At 45.0% G+C, this 6,000-nt stretch overlaps 1 protein-coding gene across 1 annotated transcript in view; it reads right to left on the reverse strand.

Moving 5' to 3' along the window:
- Positions 1-3,141, reverse strand: part of MAK (male germ cell associated kinase) — a 28,933-nt gene extending 25,792 nt beyond the window's left edge. Inside the window, exon 1 of the mRNA XM_031049728.2 lies at positions 3,055-3,141. The gene's annotated coding sequence lies outside the window, so the exon portion shown is untranslated. The remainder of the gene's footprint in view (positions 1-3,054) is intronic.
- Positions 3,142-6,000: the final 2,859 nt, after the last annotated feature.

Consider the following 6,000-nt stretch of genomic DNA (forward strand, 5'->3'; position numbering starts at 1 on the left):
GATCTAGACACAAACCTCAAGTTTTGTCCTTTAAGTCATCTAATTTGGTGCCTAAATCCTATCAGCTTTCCTAGTTACTCTTTACAGTATAAATTAATCACATGCTTTTACAGTTATTCCTTTTGTCCAATTCTATTATTTCAGCATGGGCATCTGAAACAACAACACATACAGCATTTCTTCTCTCCAGTAGTCCTACATAATGTAACACATCACACACGCGATTATGCATTTTGTCTGTTCTGTGATACATTTTATTACCTTATTCCTTTTCTGCTGTACGTTGTAATTCTTATGCTACAAAAAAACTTGGTCAAGTAAAGTACAGAAATGTCAGCATGTTCCTTTGATAGTCAAATAGAAGTGTCAAATTCACTCTACGGAAATGCACAAAACCAGGTGTGAAAACTATGTACTCCAACAACAACATCTATGTACCACCATACACATCACATACACTCACCACCACACAGATCCATGCTAGGCCATTCCACTGATGACTCTCATGAAAGTTGTCTAGGTCACTTACATTTAATCACAAACAAGGGAATTCTTATAATGAGACATCATAAACTGAAAACTAACCAAATGCAGTGGAAAAAAAAAAGGACTGCAGGTATCACATGTGACTCTTTTTGAGAATTTATCCTTCATACAGAAATATCTACAAGCATTGACAGAGTTCTGTGGACAAGTAAATGATCAATTTTATGGCAATGCTATGGCAGGCAGTAGCCCAAAATAAACGCTGTAGGGTGACAGAGGTTTGCCGACTAAGAAGCACACCACTGGATCCTGCAAGACTCTACCACTCACCGATATTAGAATAAATGATGCTGCCAAGTACTTGCATTTATCAGCCTCTTGTGACATCAGGGTCAGGGCTTACTCCACTCTTACTGGAATTACAGTGCATGAGGAGTTAGAATGTAAATGCTCTAGGGATTCACATTTTGCTACAACTTCTGCACACTTCATACTTTGTACCACACGTACTCAGCTCAGATGTGCAATTTTTTTCTCTGTGGTCTCTATTTGCTTTCAAATTTGCAGTTCAGTTTTCTCTTTTGTACCAACCTGGGGAAAAGGAATGGCTCAATCTGCCTTTTCTGGTTAACACAATCCCTGAAGTGGCCTTTCCCATCCTAAAGCTTATATGATATTTCTTCAGTGCTATGAAGCTCTAAAACGTAAAACTGTCATAATAGTCAGCTAGCAAACTGAAACGAGAAATCCTACTGTAAACAACAGCTTGTCTGATACTCTTAGTGACATACTGCCCATAATCTCTTTACACAGAATTAAAGAAGAATTAAAGCAGGGGACAAATAGAGGACAAAATACAACAGCTTGAAAGAACCTAGTAATTTGAGTAAATTTAGAGAATATGAACAAGTACTAAATAATGTAAGCAAGTTTTCACTTTTACTGTACTACTGCTGTTTTATTCTAAGCACTAGCAGCAACTTCAAATTATTTCAATGTCTGAATTACATTTCAAAATGTAATGAATAACGGCAAATCATCTGCATTTCTGCTACACACGTATTAGGCATTACCAAAAGTTTTACATTTGCATGCTAAACAGGCTACCCTCAAACTGAAATAGACTGGGGTACATGACTCAATAAAGACCTCCCACACAGATAAGCAAAGCATTTTCAACCCAATGTCACCAACCTGCTTACAGTAAGCACTGAAATCACCAAAACCATTCACACAGCATGGTACTACTCTCAAGGGTCAAACCTGGCAGCATCACACAGCACAGCATGTACTGTACAGATTTTAAAAGTTAAACCAAACAACCAATAACATACCAACAATTGCTGCCACAAGAACCTTCTTTGTAGTGACTGTGTATCACTAAAGCTTATGTTAATCAGCTCCCATGAGAGGCAGATCTAGTTCTTGAGATAAACTCCAAATCCATTACTCTAATCAAAAGACGAGCAGTTATTTAAAAGCATGACAGCTCAGCTGCAAGCAAGAATTAATAACACTGACAGAAAATTGTACTTTCAAATATACTGTGTTACATGTTAAAAAAAAAAACAAACCAAACCCCAAGTACTTTTGAAAATCTAATAAATCGTTTCATTTCTTTGTGAAACACTTGTATTTTGGTATGCCCCATTGCAGATGGGACATACTGAAAAGCAGGGAGCTCCAGTTTCCCTTGTTTTGCTCAGAAGCAACTGAGGTTTCAAACCAAAATGATACACACGAACTCTTTCAGGATGTTTCAGCAGTGATACGCCTGAATGCTGCCACTCTGTGCCAGGAAGGTTACCTCTTCCCACCCTGTGGAACTTCCTTCTGCACTGCAATGTGCAGCACAGTGAGTTTCAGGATAGTCATGGTTTCCGTGAGATCTGCTGCTGGACTACCCAGCATCCAGCCTTGGAGAAGGAACAGGGACTACTCTCGTGTTTCAACGTCCCTGCACCACTATAAATTTCCACAAATGCCCGTTTCCATACCAATTTTAGTTTCACTTGATGACATTCAGTTGTCTCCCAAAAGTGTGCTGGTAACTAATTTTATACCAACTCACGGCAGAAAGGGGTGCACAACCCTCCTCTTGCTTATTCAGGCCACAAAACTCAAGACTGCCTGCCCTGGAAGTTCCACCCTGGTTCTCATGAATGAAGATTCACCTCCTTTCAATAAACCTGCACATTTCGGGCTGCCAAGGCCTGGACCAGCCTTACTGAAACCAAAGCAGGCAGGACCTCACCTCCACACACTGCATACCCAAACCTCCCACACCCAAGCCCAGCCCTAGAGAGCTGAGTAGCTCCTACAGCACCCGAGGCCAGAGCTCTGGTGACCCAGCCCATCCATCCCTGGAAGCAGGAGATGCCGCTCTGTTAACGGACGGATGTCGGGTCACGGACTACTCCCGCTCCAGCCTACACCGGCAGCTCCTTCACTCCAGTGCACCCCCCATCCCAAGCGGCGCGGCCCCGAGGAACACCCACTCACGACGCCCACCAAAGACCAACCCAGCTCCCCCACCCCGCCTACCCCCGAGCGCGGCTGCCCACTCACAGTGGCGCTGCGGGCGGGACCGCCAACCACCTCCGCCCGCCACCAACCGGCACCAGCTCGCTCCGCCGCGTCGCCGGGACAACAGTGCAGGGCTGCCGGGCAGAGAGGGGCCTGCCGGTGGCCCCGCCCCTCCGTCGCGGTCACGTGGCTCATGGGGGGGGGGCGGGCCGGCTGGCCCTGCGGGGAGCGTGGTTAGGGTAGAATGCGTAGGTGCAGAAGCGTGCGGGCGGGCGGGTACGTACTGTGCTGCCCAGGAGGGTGTTAAGAGCCGGGCAGTGAGGGGACGGGAGGCGGTGACCGGCCACAAGTCGGTATGAAAGCGAGTGGTGTGAAGCAGGTGTAAGAGCCAGCTCGCACGCTGCCTGGAGGTGGCACCGTGATACACCAGATCATCGTGAGGGTGTATTTATTGCCGTTATTGTTAATGAGCATTAGAATCACAGACTGGTCTGAGTTGGAAGGGACCTTAAAGATCATCCAGTTCCAATCCCGCTGCGATGGGTAGGCGCACTTTCTGCTAGAAAGGTTGCTCAAAGCCCTGTCCAACCTGGCCTTGATATATTAAATGCAGCCACTAGCTAAGGCACCGCATACTTAGGACTTGCACAGGAACTCCTATCTGTAATGCTGACAGTTGCAGTGAAGCCTGGGGTTGTTTTTCCTCTAGCAGCATTTTAAAATTATTATCATTGTAAAGAATATTCTAAGCATTTTCTTTTTACCGTAAGCAATTTATTAAAATGCACATTGCTAATATGGATATGGGAGTGGAAAACGCCTTTGAAATTCTGTTATAAAAGTAAACGTTAATCCCCTGTAACCTGCTTGCCTCCAGTGTATTCAAAAGGCATGATTAATAAAAGTGTCAATATTCAGTGTCAAAGTCAGTGAAGTCTCATTTTAGGTTTTAATTCTCAACATTAGTTTGACCTTCCTACTTTTTGATGTGTTTGAGAGCGAGGGGCAAGAAAAGGGGGAGATCTTCTCAACACAAGTAACAACTACTTGGCACCATGGAGGAAAAAGCAGAAAGTTGTTTTAGAAATTCAGATTCATATCTGTGTCACCAAGCTGAGGGTCAGGCTTGCAGAGCAAAAACTGGAAGCTGTCTTAATTATACCTTTTTTCCTCCCTCCCTCCCTGTTCCACATTGACTGGTGTGGTAACTTTGTGACTTTGTGATGCCTTAAGCACCGATGACAGATTAATTGGTTCTACCTCAAGTCAAGTGGGTGGAACGTGGGGCTATGGGAATCAGTTTTCTGGAATTCAAAAGATTTGACCATAGTTTGCTGAAATGAAAGTACAAGAAAACAACACTGTATTTTCTGAAACAGAATATGCCCATTTCCTTTAATGAAATAAAACATGAGAGATGTTTCCCAGGTAAAATGAAGTTCAAAGGTAAGGCTTGGATGTGAAAAGGCAGAAGGTATCATCACCCACACAGGCAGAATTCAGGCAGAGATTCAAGAGGAGTTGGTCATACATAGCAAAGCACTGAACCATAGATTCACCAGTTTGGATGTGTTTGAATACTATTACGTGTATACATTACATGTGTAGAAGTACCTCTCCACCATCAGTGGAAAGGTGCAGCAGTTGTCCTGTGATGTCCCTTTCCTGCTCTTGTGTTCTTTCCTCTATAGCTTATTCCTGTCTCACAGCTGCCCTTCTTTCCCAGTGATGGGCACTCCCCTTGGCCTCTGGTGCTGTCACCCAGCTTCACAGAATTGTAGAATGGTTTCGGTTGGAAGGGACCTTAAAGCTTGTCCAGTTCCAACACCCTGCCATAGACAGGGACACCTCCCACTAGACCAGGTTGCTCAAAGCCCTGTCCAACCTGGCCTTGAACACTGCCAGGGATGGGGCTTCTGCAACTTTTCTGGGCAACCTGTTCCTGTGCCTCACCACTCTCATAGTGAAGCACTTCTTCCTAATATCTAACCTAAATCTCCCCTCTTCCAGTTTAAAGCCATTACCCCTTGTCCTGTCACTACTTGTCTTGTAAAAAGCCCCTCTCCAGATTTCTTGTAGGCTCACTTTAAGTAGTGGAAGGCTGCTATAAGAGCCTTCTCAAAGCCTTCTCTTCTCCAGGCCAAACCACCCCAACTCTCAGACTGTCTTATTAGGAGAGGTGCTCCAGCCCTCTGATTGTCTTCATGATCCTCCTCTGCACTTGCTTCAATAGGCCCACGTTCTTCTTACATTGGGGGCCCCAGAGCTGGATCCAGTAATCCAAGTGGGGTCTCACAAGAGTGGAAGGGAGAGCCACCTCCATCAACCTGCTGGTTACACTTCTTTTGATGCAGTCCAACATACTGTTGGCTTTCTGGACTGTGAATGTAAACTCATGTTGAGCTTCTCATCAGCCAACACCCCCAAATCCTTTTTGCACAAAGCTATTCTGAATCCATTCTCTGCCCAGCCTGTGTTTGTTTGGGATTGCCCCAACTCATGTGCTTGTGCTTGGCATTGTTGAACTTCAGGAAGCTGGACCCATCTTTCAAGCCTGTCAAAGTTCTGGATGGCATCCCTTCCCTCTAGCACGTCAACTGCACCACACAGCTTGCTGTTGTTGGCAAACTTGCTGAAGGCTCACTCAATCCCATTGTCCTTGTCACCAACAAAGATATTAAATAACGCTGTCCCCAGCACCCTGAAGAACATCACTAGTCACTGGCCTCCACCTAGACATTGAACTGTTGACTGCTACTCTTTGAATGTGACTATCCAGCCAATTCCTTATGCACCAAGTGGTCCATCTGTCAAATCTATGTCTTGCCAGTTTAGAGACAAGGGTGTCATATGGGACAGCATCAAGTGCTTAGCACCAGTCTAAGCAGATGATGTCAGTCACTCTTCCCTTATTCACCAATGCTATAACCCTGTCGTAAAAAGCTACCAAATCTGTCAAGCACGATTTGCCCTTAGTGAAGCCATATT

Source organism: Melopsittacus undulatus, chromosome 1 (genome assembly GCF_012275295.1).
Source record: "Melopsittacus undulatus isolate bMelUnd1 chromosome 1, bMelUnd1.mat.Z, whole genome shotgun sequence".
NCBI classification, from domain to species: Eukaryota; Metazoa; Chordata; class Aves; order Psittaciformes; family Psittaculidae; genus Melopsittacus; species Melopsittacus undulatus.